The sequence below is a fragment of the Lissotriton vulgaris genome, chromosome 5 (assembly GCF_964263255.1).
Source record: "Lissotriton vulgaris chromosome 5, aLisVul1.2, whole genome shotgun sequence".
Classification (NCBI taxonomy): domain Eukaryota; kingdom Metazoa; phylum Chordata; class Amphibia; order Caudata; family Salamandridae; genus Lissotriton; species Lissotriton vulgaris.
Genome location: NC_141693.1, coordinates 1,178,904,576 through 1,178,918,115, shown reverse-complemented (window position 1 = coordinate 1,178,918,115; position 13,540 = coordinate 1,178,904,576). Strand labels below are relative to the sequence as shown.

Here is a 13,540-nt window from a genome sequence, read left to right as displayed (position 1 = left end):
TATATTTGACCTTTTCTGAGTCACAGTATTTCAATCTCTCCATCTTTTTTCTTGTCTCATGCAGACCTGTTTAAGGGCCCTTATGTCGTCAGAGATGATCTCATTTGATCTTGGTCCTTTTCACAGGTGCCAAGATGGTGCTGGCCAAGTCTGGCTAGATTGTCTTTGATCTTGTTGGAGACAATTACATGACCTTCATGATTATGCTAATCTAGATCCCACCATAAGCACAATATGGCCGTTTAAGAAAATATCATACGACTCAGGTGGGACTCGAACTCACAATCCCCAGCTTCGGAGGCTGATGCCTTATCCATTAGGCCACTGGGCCTTGCTGGAAACAAGAGATAAGAGAACAACCACATCTAAAGGAAAGGACTAGTATCAAACAGCCTGCAGAGAGCATTAGGAGACTCAAAGATACATCTTAACAGCACACTTACCGCATACACAGCGTCAGTATGCCAATAGGACGTAATTCAGGTATGGCAGGGGAAAGAAGCCAGGAACAGAGATACACTGAAATTACAAAACACTTCAGGTCCTGGCATTGTGGTTATTGCTTCTAGATTAGATTGTCTAGAACAGAGTGTCTTCCCTGCCTCCGGGATAATAAGCCATGGAGAGTCTGACATCGAAATGATAGATAATCTTATAAGAATGCAGGGGCGGCAGGAAGAGAAACACCCTGTAAACTAAGTGTGATTTCAGGACTCCCTATTGTTTTATAAATTCACTCTTGTAATGGCCCAAAGAAGGTGTTGGCATACTAGGGTGCACTGTAATACCAGTAAACAATGAAGGGAAAGGGTCAAGCAGGTGACCTCTCTCTTCAAGAGTGAGGATGGTGACCTTTGAACTCGCAGATTGCAGGTTTATCCAGGGAAGATGGTGTCCTCTGAAGTGAGCTAAGGATTCTCCCTACGGGAGGTTGGTGGCCTCTGTCTCAAGGAGCAGCATGTCTCTGAATATGGAATCAAACTCAAGGGCAGTCATTACTTTGATGAATAAGTGGGGCCTCTGGATTCAAGGGAAGTCAGATCTCTGATGACTGGGGCCAATGGATTCAAGGGAAGTCAGGTCTCTGATGACTGGGTCCAATGGATTCAAGGATGGTCAGGTCTGATGACTGGGGCCAATGGATTCAAGGATGGTCAGCTCTCTGATGACTGGGGCCAATGGATTCAAGGGTGGTCAGCTCTTTGATGACTGGGGCCAATGGATTGAAGGATGGTCAGATCTGATGACTGGGGCCAATGGATTAAAGGATGGTCAGCTCTTTGATGACTGGGGCCAATGGATTCAAGGATGGTCAGCTCTTTGATGTCTTGATTCTGGCCTCTGTATTCTTCGGACAGAGATTTCCATACAAGCAGAGATGTGCGACAGTGTATCAATTTTTTGACACAGAATTTGTTAAATTCCATAAACATTGTCTGGCATTTCACACAATAACAGTGTCAGAAGGAAATGTTTTTTCCGAGTTCTTGCATGACATTGATTAAGCAAACGCACCCCTCATGTGAAAACAATTCTCCAAATACAACAGTAGACGAGCACTAACACAAATTGTCTTTCTGCAAGACACTTTCATTGTAAACCACTCTCTATTGTGAGACGTCTTTGGCAAGGTGCACTCTGCTGAAAAAATGTTACACAAAATAACCTCAGGTGACATTTTGATAAGACTAAAGAATAACACAAAAATGTATGACAGAAGCAAAACTTAAAGTTTGCCCAGCCCCAGTGGCAAAGGATCGTAGATGTCCCATGGACTGCACTGATGGAAGTTCCCAGAAGAATATAGAGAGTGGGCGTAGCTCACAAAGGAGGTCTTGGAGAGCATGATGTACCTGACCCGTGACCCTATCAAAATATAATGTCGATTCATTATCTGCTATGTTCCTCTGTAGTCCAGAATTACACTGTGATATCCAATGTGTTTCCACAACCAGTGCTGAAGGTTCTGCTGCTCGGCATCAATGAATGCATTTAGTGATCTTTCAATGAGTAAACACAAATAAAATAATTTGCTTTTTTTAATTATTTACCCGTGCATATTCTCTCAAGCCAAGGGGTGCCGATCTGTGGAGAGCACACAGTCAACTCTCACATTTCTAGGGAGAAGAAGGTCCCCTTGGAAGCCAAGGGAATCTTCTAATGTTAAATGTGATGCCAGAATATAAGGGAAGGGATTCCTTTGAGAGAATGTGATGACTTCTGAATCTGTAGAAAGGTCTCTCTGCAGTGTGGATGGGTTACCACTGAATTTAAGTAGGTTATCTGCAGAGATGCAGCTGACCTTTGTCTGCAAGGAAGCAAGCTTTCTAAATGGAGAAGAGTAACAGCTAAAGAGAAGGAGTACACCACCTGAGCCCCAACCAGCAACACCTCTGCTTTACTAGAGTTGAGTGTGCGGCATTTCATAGCCATTGGTAGACTGACTGCCTTCTTGCAGTCACAGATTCTGGCGGCAACATCCTGGTCCTCCATAGCAAGTGAAACAATGATTTGTGTGCTATCAGAATATGATGTCAATGCAAAGCCATGAGATCGAATCAGTGCTGCCAAGGGGGTGAAATATATATTATAGAGAGTAGGGCTAAGTGAGGACCCCAGGGGCACCCAGCAGCGAAGAGAGAAAGAAGTAGAGATAAAGTCACCAAGTCTTACTGATTGCTCGTGACCAGTGAGGTACGAGTACAACAACTCCCTACCTGTTCTGGTCACCCACATCCTACCCAAGCGATCTATCAGCAGCCCGTGATCTACAGTCTCAAAGGCTGATGACAGATCAAGCAGGATCACGGCAACTCTGCTTCCCTGATCAAGGGGCAGACTCATCTTCTCAGTCACTTTAATGTGGGCAGTCTCCGTAGAGTGCTCAACACGAAATCCGAATTTGGGGGCATCCGAAGGTTGTTATTGTGAATTTGCTCCACCAAATGTTTGTCCAGCACCTTTACAATGATCATGGCCGGCAATGGAAGACAGGAGATGGGTCGATAGCTGCAAGGGTGTCGTTGATCGAGGGAAGATTTTTTTTAGTAATCTTAGAACCAACTCTGCTTCCAGAGTGAAAGGAATACTCCTGACTGGCACATTGTTTGGATAATGTTGGCCAGTATTGGCCCAATAGTCTGGGCTGCAAGGATGGCAACTATAGGAGGGTAAGGGGTGCATGGAAATCTCGATTTAGAGGTTTTGATCAGTTTTGTAAGCTCAAACATAGAAGGTGGCATGAAGTGGCTAAGAGGTGAACCCATATCAGTTTGAATTGGAAATAGCACAGCTGATGAGGATGTAGATGTAAGAGAGGAGAAGTTATTGCAAAAGTCTTTAACTTTGAGGCAGAAGGCCTTCGCCACGTAGTTACTAAAGGATTGCCTGCAGTATTTAGGCAAGGAGGAAGTGTCGGTGGTGAGGTATTTGATAGCTGCAAACAGTTCTTTTGAGGAGTTTGCGTCTTCTTCAGTTTTGTTTGGGAAGTAGGCCGATTTCTCCTTGCGAGTCAACATCTAATATCTAGATAGATATATCTTCAATTTGACCTTTTCTGAGTCACAGCATCCGACTCTCTCCATCTTTTCTCTTGTCTCCTGCCGATCTGTTTAAGGGCCCTTATGTCGTCAGAGAACCATAGGCAGGTAGATGATCTCATTTGATCTTGGTCCTTTTCACAGGTGCCAAGATGGTGCTGGCCAAGTCTGGCTAGATTGTCTTTCATCTTGCTGGAGACAATTACATGACCTTCATGATTATGCTAATCTAGAGCCCACTATGGGCACAATATGGCCATTTAAGAAAATATCAAACAACCCCGGTGGGACTCGAACCCACAATACCCAGCTTCGGAGGCTGATGCCTTATCCATTAGGCCACTGGGCCTTGCATGAAAGAAGAGATAAGAGACCCACTACATCTGAAGAAAAGGACTATTATCATACAGCCTGCAGAGAGCATTAGGAGACTCAAAGATACATCTCAACAGCACACTGACCACATACACAGAGTCAGTATGCCATCGGGACGCCCTTCAGACATGTCAGGGGTAAGAAGACAGGAACAGAGATACACTGAAATTACAAAACACTTCAGGTCCTGGCATTGTGGTTATTGCTTCTAGATTAGATTGGGTAGAACAGAGTGTCTGCCCTGCCTCCGGAATACTAAGCCATGGGGAGTTTGACATCGAAATGATACATAATCTTATAAGAATGCAGGGGCGGCAGGAAGAGATACACCCTGTGAACTAAGTGTGATTTCAGGACTCCCTATTGTTTTGTAAATTCACTCTTGTAATGGCCCAAAGACGGTGTTGGCATACTAGGGTGCACTGTAATACCAGAAAACAATGAAGGGAAAGGGTCAAGCAGGTGACCTCTCTCTTCAAGAGTGAGGATGGTGACCTTTGAACTCATAGATTGCAGGTTCATCCAGGGAAGATGGTGTCCTCTGAAGTGAGTTAAGGGTTCTCCCTACGGGAGGTTGGTGGCCTCTGCCTCAAGGAGCAGCATGTCTCTGAATATGGAATCAAACTGAAGACAGGAGATGGGTCGATAGCTGCAAGGGTCTCGTTGATCGGGGGAAGATTTTTTTAAATAATGTTAGAGCCAACACTGTTTCCAGACTGAATGGAATACTCCTGACTGGAACATTATTTGGATAATGTCATCCAGGATTGGCCCAATAGTCTGGGCTGCAAAGATGTCAACAATAGGAGGGCAAGGGGAGCATGGCGATCCTGATTTAGAGGTTTTGTTCAGTTTCGTAAGCTGAAACATAGAAGGTGGTACACAAAAGGAGTTAGGTCCTTATCGGGACTGAGGGTAGGCTGGACCGTTATACTAAATAAGACAAAAAAGATGCCTCAACCCTCGTATCTTAATGATCTAGCTATTTCAACAAGACCAAATGCAAATTCATTAGATTTGGTCAGGTAATTTTATTTATACCCATCACTCATATTTTTTAATATATACTTTTTTGAGGAACTTATTCTGTTTATGCAAAAAAAGATATACATTCATGACATAACATTACAAACTGAGCAATTTTGACAAAAGACACATAAATCAAGGATACATCAAATTAACACAGAACATTAAACATGAAAAAATTCATTTCATCAATATTTTCAAATCAATCTCTTATCAAAGATAAACAAAGCGACATTGGATCACAAGAGTAAAACAGTATATATTTGCTTTTGATGTATCACTCAATGATATAGTTAACTCTTGTAGGTGTGCCGACGCGTTTCAGGTTCGAGTAACCAGTTCTCGAACCCTCATCAGGGCTTTGTTATTTGTCTGTATAGGATGCAAAAAAACAATAAAGTTTTATTGACAACCTGTATGCCTCAAAACTACCACTCTTAATTTATAGAATCATCGAAATCTACCTGTATCTTTCAGGCTGGCTGTATTTCCATTAGTATCAAAGGAGGACGTTGTACTGTGCTTCAAGTTTCATTTCTAAAATGAATAGAGCGCAGACTGTGTAAAGAATGTTGACAACAACACAACGTTATTAAGTGCTCAATGGCGCGTATCTTAGTTCTACATTCCTCCATGTGCACCATCCGGCGCCTCTTGGAGGGGGGGGGGGGGGGGGGTCGTGATCACTGTATCAGGAATCCTAATTCAAGAAAAGGGGTTTATGCTTAATCTTGTTTAACTTTTTGTGAATAACGATTGAATGTACATTTCTTCCCCAAGGCGGCCCCATACCTTATGTCCATGTCCTCGAATTGTGTAGACTTTTCAAGTCTCTCTCTCTCAATGACTGTTTGTTGTAAACACGACCTATTGGGAATGTAGGACCAGTGACAAACAACACGGGCCCGGATAATTTAAAAATACAGGAGTGTCTTTGTTTGCATGTCGTTTTCATAAAATAGAGCGTACCTGTAGTTAAATTGGAAATCAATTTCCTTCTCGTTGTCTTTTTCGATAAGCCCCCGGGGGTCCGTTTTGTCCCTCGTTAATCGTCACACAGTACATAAAGGATAGATAATGGAATGCGCTCACTAAATATCAGGGCCAATAATGTACATTACAAAGAATGAATGGCGGCTCCACCATTCCTACCTGAATGTGCTCGCTCAATGCCTCCACTGTCAGGCTCCCCCTGGATCGCCTCGCTAACTGCGGCGGCCATCTTGGCTATTTTTAAGATCGCGAGTTCAGCGTCCCAGTGTGTTGTGGGCCAAGTAGTTTAGGTGTGCTAGCGGTAAAGGTTTGGCATTACGAAAATTAAAGAAATGGTCGTGCCATATTATGGTGGAAGTGTCCCAATCTTAAATCATTATTATGCGCTTTGGTTTAAACTTATCATGTTTATTTCGGGACGATGGGGGAAAAAGAATTTCGGTCCAACATCGCATAAAAATGTTTGGTACTGAACGAGATGCAAACGCCCCGGAGATGTCCTCATATTGCAGGGCTATGATTATTACGAGTGTTGCCAACATTCTCAACCAGCCTGTACTATTCATAAGGTGGGACGGATGGTCTACCTGTTGTGTAGCCTTTTTAAGGGGAGTATCATTATATTATATGTCGTCACATTGCCATTGTGGATAACAAGTGCATTTAAATCCTTGACAGTTCAGACATGCTATTCAAGCCTGTCAATGTACTGTTGAATTTAAGAATAAGGTATGCTTCCTTTTGCAGCAACACCTTGTCTACATCCGCGGGGCACTGTACTATACCCATTGTGAAGAGTACTGACCATTTAAGATCATTCTCAGTGTGGGACTTCTCTTTAAAGTGTTCAACCATGGGAGCGGTTAGTACCTTCTTTTTAATCCGTGACCTGTGCTGGCTGATACGCAAATTGACCTTCTGATTTGTCTTGCCAATATAAATCTTTTGGCATGGACAGGTTATCACGTATATAACATTTTTGGTCCTGCAGTTCGAGAAACCCAAATGTTTCCACTTGACCCCCTGATGGTCAAATTCATTTCCTTCAATTGTATACGGACTTGCGACACAATTGTCGCATCTATGGTGCCCATCAATCGGCTTCATGTTCCAAAGTGATAAAAGGTCATGTTTGGGTTTAAGCTGTGCTAAATTAGCCCTCACAATTTGCTGTCTAATACTTTTATTCTTCTTGTACGCAAAAATTGGGCGGGGAAAGGGACATTTTAATCCCTCTAGCAGATGCCAATTTTTTAATATCGTTTGTCTCATTTATTGCGTGTCAGGACCAAAAGTGGTCACACATACCAAACGATCTAGCTCTTTTTTTTCTTTTGTTTGTAACAGACACTCACGTGGCGTAAAGCAAGCCCTTTTCTATGAGTGTTTTAGAAGTTTTTTAGGGTAACCCCTATGTATCATCTCTTGGCAGAATGTCTGGGCATGGTGATCAAAATCACTGGTCTCCGTACAATTTCTGCATATCCGCAGCAGTTGCCCGTAGGGCAAGTTAGCTTTTAGGTTCCTGGGGTGATGGCTTCTGTGGTGCAGGATGGTGTTTTTATCGGTTGATTTCTTATGTAATGACGTTTTTAAGAAACCATCCATACATGTCACTTCAACATCCAAAAAGGTCATTTTGGTTTCACTTGCTTCCATAGAGAACTTGATGTCATTATGTCTGGCAATAATCCACTCGTGGAATGTCGATAGATCGGTCCGGCTCCCCTGCCACAGGAGCCAGACGTCGTCTATATAGCGCCACCACTGTACAATGTTCCCAATATATGGATTGTTATTGTCCACGAATCTCATTTCATATTGTGCCATGTAGAGCACTGCCATTTCTGGGGCATAAGGACACCCCATGGCAGTGCCCTTCACTTGCATGTAGAACTGATCATTAAATACAAAAAAGTTATTTTTGACAGCTATTAGTATATATTAAAAAATATGAGTTTTGGGTATAAATAAAAGTACCTGACCAAATCTAATGAATTTGCATTTGGTCTTGTTGAAATAGCTGCATCATTAAGATACGAGGGTTGAGGCATCTTTTTTGTCTTCTGAAACATAGAAGGTGGCATGAAGTGGCTAAGGAAGGAACCCAAAGCAGTTTGAATTGGAAATAGGACAGCTGATGAGGATGTAGATGTAAGAGAGGAGAAGTTATTGTAAACGTCTTTTTTAGTTTTTTATTTATCATTTTGACAAAAGAGAACAGGCAACCGTAGGACAGGTTGAAGGTATGCATTCATACATTACAAATGATACAATAAGCCATAAATTAAATACAGGTACATAAATCAGGTAGGTTCATAGTCAGCAACGCGGAACAACAGTTGGGATTGTGGCAACACAGTCTTAGATCAGTATTTCAATTTATAGTGTCAACATCCGCTTGTCAAAGCACTTCAAATGTGAGCAATGAAAGTCACAGATGTGTTTACAACCAGCATTATACATTTAGATAGCATCCGTGTGCTCCGACATATATGACGTGTATGGTCCCCAGATGTCTCGCGTCCTTGACGCTGACGGTAGCCCCTCAGCATAACAGGTGAGTTGATCACGGCAATATGCCAGGTCTTGCAACCATTGTTTTAACGTAGGTACCCGCCTCCCTCCCCAGCACAGTGCTATCCTACGTTTGGCCAGCTGTAAAGAGAGCACCACCAGCTTGCGCACCCCCACCGGTATCTTGGACACTATTCCCAACAGACATATCTTAGGGCCACATCCAATCTGAACACTCTTGATAGAAGACAAGACCTCGGTCACAGTTGTCCAAAATGCGAATATAGCAGGGCAAATCCATGCCAAATGCACGAAGTCGACACCATCCAAACCACAACGCACAGAGCAGTCAGAGTCTCTCAGTCCGTATTTACGTCACTGTGCCGGGGTGTAGTACAGTAGATGGAGATATTTATAGTGCAAATGTTTAAAGTTGCCATTCACAGCAAATCCTCCAGTCATCGCACAGCATTCTTCCCACTCGTCATCTGTCAATGGCTGTGCCAGACTGCCATCCCACTTATCTCTGGAGCGCGACCCAGCAGCCCCCTCATCCATTTGTGAAGTCTGATACAATCGGGAGACTAGCTTCGTTCTGTTATTAGCCGAATAAAGCAATTGCAAAGCCTCCAATGCATTTGGCTCTGCAGGAAACGTTGAATATAGGCTGCGCATCGCAGCTCTAAACCTGGCATATATGAATGTAGCCATGGCCGTGTTACCCCATTTCTCTAAGAAAACCTGTAACGTGACAAATGTCCTATTTACAAAGACATCTCCCAAAACCCTCAGCCCGGCACTGTGCAATATTTGGAGAGCCCCGACCTCACTCGTTACTGAGATATCAGCATGATGCAGTAGGGGCATGCCAGGGTCATACAATGGTAGCCGCTTCACTCTCTTCCCCATCTCAGACCACGTTCTAGCTGTACACTGTACCGTATCTACTTCGTCTTTTTCATGCACTGAATGTATATTTACAATCATATCTTTAAGGGGCACCGGATGAACCGCTCCAGTCTCAACCGCCACATGTGGCGTGAAGGGCGGCGCCGACTGCCAGTATGTGGCAAAATGCGCTTGAGCACATAGATAATATAAGTGCATATCCGGAATTGAGAACCCGCCAAGTGCATAAGGCTTTGTCAGCGTGTCCCAGCTTATGCGAGGTTTATTACCACCCCATGTCAGTGTGATTAGCAATGAACGTAGTGTGTCAAAGAGTTGGCCCTTCAAAACAATTGGAACGTTGACAACTAAATATAAAAACTTAGGCAGCACCACCATCTTAATCAGTGCAACTCTGTCCGCAAATGACAAATGCAATCGTATCCATCTGGACACCTGGTCTTCCAGTTTGGACACTGCCACACCGTAGTAAGCTCTGATAAACTTCTTGAGGGTCTTGATGTACCCAAACAGCGAGATAATGGACTGGGTCTGTTGTCCACTCCAACGGAAAGTTCAGCTCAAACCTCACAGTACTACTGGTGAACGGCAGTATGATAGATTTAGTCCAGTTGATGGCTAAACACGAGAACCATTCGAAGCGCACATATTCCCGAGTCACGCCCTGCAAATATTGCTCCGGATCTCTGACATACAAGACCATATCGTCAGTGTACAACGATATAGCCAACGGTCTTTGGTAGATTCTAAGGGCCGAGTCAGCATGCCTCTGCCTCAACACACACGCCAACAGCTCCAGCACGAGAGCAAATAACAAGGACGATAGCGGACACCCTTGCCTGGTGCCCCGCTTGATAGGAAAAGCCGCCGAGACATGCCCATTGACACGCACCCGAGCCACTGGATCAGTATACAGCAGCCGTATCCAGTCCCTGAAAAACAAAGGCACCCCCATCCGGTGGAGCACTGCAAACATGTATTTCCAAGCAATTGAATCAAACGCCTTGAGGGCGTCAAACAGGACCCCGGCAGCCGGTAGTTCCGGTCTGAGTAAATGAAGCACAGCAAACAGAGCTCTCAGATTATGAGCCGTGGAGCGCGTGGGAATGAACCCTGACTGGTCCGGCTGGACCATAACATTTAACAACAGACGCAGTCGTGTCGACAGGACCTTGGCATGTATCTTTACATTTGTGTTCATAAGTGACAGCGGTCGGTAGGACTCGCATTTGTCCAGCGGTTTACCTGGTTTGGGCAGTGCAATTATTAAAGCCTCACTGAGTGTGGCGGGTAGCCGCCGCTGCTCAAACGCCTCTGAGTACATAGCCGTGAGATGAGGCAGCAACTGTTCCGCATATTCTTTACAAAACTGGGAAGGGAGACCATCAGTGCCCACAGCCTTCCCATTTGGCAGTGCAGTAATGGCATCTCTGATCTCAGTCTCTGTCAAATGGTGCATCAGAAAATTCTGTTGTCCCTTTGACAGCCATACCAAGGCCACATCGTCTAGATATTGCGCTATCTCCTCCTCACTGGCCGTATTTTTATTCCCGTACATTGCTTTATAGAATTGGACAATTTGTTATAATATATCGGTAGTATCTGTAACAGTCGTATCTTTCTCTGTAAGTTCCTGCACTCCGCAGTACTTAGCCCATGGTTCTGTGATCCTTTCAGCGAGTCCCCACCCAGGGCGGCCACCCTCACCATAGCATCGAGCTCAGCTGCGTTTCGAAAGGTACCTCCCCTCCTGCTCCGCCAACTCATTACATTCGTCCACCTTCAGTCGTATAGTAGCTAGAAGGGACGCTGCCAAAGCCTGCTCATACTGTCGCTCCAAGCCCGTCAGTTCCCGCTCCAACCTGCTCATAGAGTCTCGTAATGACTTAAGCACTCCTACCTGCAAGCCTATCCACGCGCCTCTTACAGTCACCTTGAGCCACATCAGCCACCGATGCAACATTCAATGCAAAATAATTCTCTATAGCTTCTCGTATACCTTCACGAAACACCAAATCAAGTAGAGCCGTAGGTCGCAATTTCCATGTAAAGGGGGCCGGGGCGTGCGCCGGGAGCACCATGTCAATCATTACAGGCGCATGGTCCAACAATGTGCGGGGCAAATGCACAGCGTGCACCACCCAGGCATTCACATCTCGTGTCACCAGCCAATGATCCAGGCGGGACCATGTGTCGTGCGCATACGTGTAACATGTCCCCTCTTTCACACCAGGATGATGCAAGCGCCACACATCCACTAGCCCTAATTCAGTCATGCCATCTCGCACCGCTTGCACCGCTTTTTTGATATGAGCAGTGTTGCAACACTACCTATCAATCTCTTGATCCAAGACCACATGTAGATCCCCCCCGCATATCACAGCAGACATTGGTAGCGCAAAGACCTTGCTCCATAACACTGTATAAAATTCAGGGTCATCTACATTTGGCGCGTACACATTTACCATCGTGATCAGAGTTCCACATAATTTCCCTTGCAGTATTATGTACCTGCCTTCCTTATCAATTTCCTCATATGTACTCACAAAAGGGACATCCTTCCTTATTAGTATCATGACCCCCCTAGCATATGAAGAGTATGTAGAGGCAAGACGTATCCCTGCCCAATCCCTAGCCACTGATGTTGCAGTGTGCACCGTGAGATGCGTTTCCTGCAGGAAAGCTATCTGTACATTATGGCGATTCATATATGCCAGGACCTGCCTGGTTTTCTTCGGATTATTCAAACCCCTTACGTTCCATGTAAGCCAAGTGATTTTACCTACCGTAAACATAATGATCAAAGAATAGTAACCTGTAGCGGATAGTTAAGTAGCACACCTTCAAATTCCGTTGCCAAAACTGGTAAACTCGTAGTCCATGACAGTACTCATGAAACCTCACCATATAGATGTCATCAAAGAACAACCAATCCCCCCTTCCCATACCCAACCCCTCCCACCCACCACCCACTTCAGCTACCCGAACGTGCCAAAGCCATCCCAATACCCCATCAAACAACCCTCCCCACCCACCACAATATAAAGTTTGGGGTTCACCCATATGTAGGGGCGTCGATACACATTCCTCCCGCAGAACTAGAGGTGGCCAAGCAACTATATTATATCATCCCTATACATCAGTGATAGCAGTGATATCAGACTACTACCGGCAGTGTGAATAGAAGGGCCCTTGTAGCCAGGAAAGGCAGAACACTAGTTCCTATCAAACATCATAGCAAGTCACAATGTGCGAATAAATCAAATCAACATTGCAGTCAGATAATAGTCACAGCAAACAAGATAACGAAGAGCAACTCATGCCGAGTAGTTATCAAATTCAAAGGCACCAGAATAGCGGAATGATCCCATCCCTCCCGCAGATGCAAATTCGGGATACAGGCTCTACACTCAGCTGGTTAATGCAAACATCAAGTGCGTAGAGAGCGTTCTCAGACTGCCCACACAGCCCAACTAGCTCTCCTCTTCTTCCAGCGCTTCTTTCTCCGGTCTTTCAGTCGAATCCCTCTTCTTGCGTTTCAGTTTCTTAGCATAGTCCATTGCCGCTTTTGGAGAGGTGAAGATGTTTTTGTCCGCAGCCGCGCCAACACGAAGACGGGCCGGGTACAGCATAGCGTAATGGACCTCCTCCTTTCGCAAAAACTGCTTTACATTGGCAAACTCCCTCTGTGCAGCCTGAACATTGACTGTAAAGTCAGGAAAGAAGGCAAGTTTGTTCCCTTGATGTTCAATTGTACCCTTCTCCCTAGCCATGCGCAGAATAGTGTCCCTGTCCCTATAGTTCAATATTCGCGCTATTATAGGACGCGGTGGCACCCCAGGCACTGGTCTGGCAGCTAATGAGCGATGGGCACGCTCGACGATAAACATGTGGGACAGCTGTTCCGTGCCAAACACGTCTGTGATGATCCGCTCCATATATAATTCGATTTTGCCAACGTTCGTGGATTCCGGCAGCCCCGTAACTCGGATGTTATTGCGACGGGACCGGGCTTCCAAATCCGCATTTTATGTCCTGGATAATGGAGATCACCCTCTCCATGTTTAGTGCTTTGTCAGAGACCATCGTCAGTCCATCCTCCGTGGCGGAGACCCTTTGCTCCACCTCTCCCATACGCGCACTCTGCTTCTCAAGCTGGGTAGACATATGATCAAGTCTAT

At 44.9% G+C, this 13,540-nt stretch overlaps 2 non-coding genes across 2 annotated transcripts; both read right to left on the bottom strand.

Moving 5' to 3' along the window:
- Positions 1-258: 258 nt before the first annotated feature.
- Positions 259-331, bottom strand: TRNAR-CCG (transfer RNA arginine (anticodon CCG)). Its single transcript has one exon. It is a non-coding gene; the product is annotated as a tRNA-Arg (tRNA).
- A 3,484-nt stretch (positions 332-3,815) lies between these two features.
- TRNAR-CCG (transfer RNA arginine (anticodon CCG)) lies at positions 3,816-3,888 on the bottom strand. The gene has a single exon. It is a non-coding gene; the product is annotated as a tRNA-Arg (tRNA).
- Positions 3,889-13,540: the final 9,652 nt, after the last annotated feature.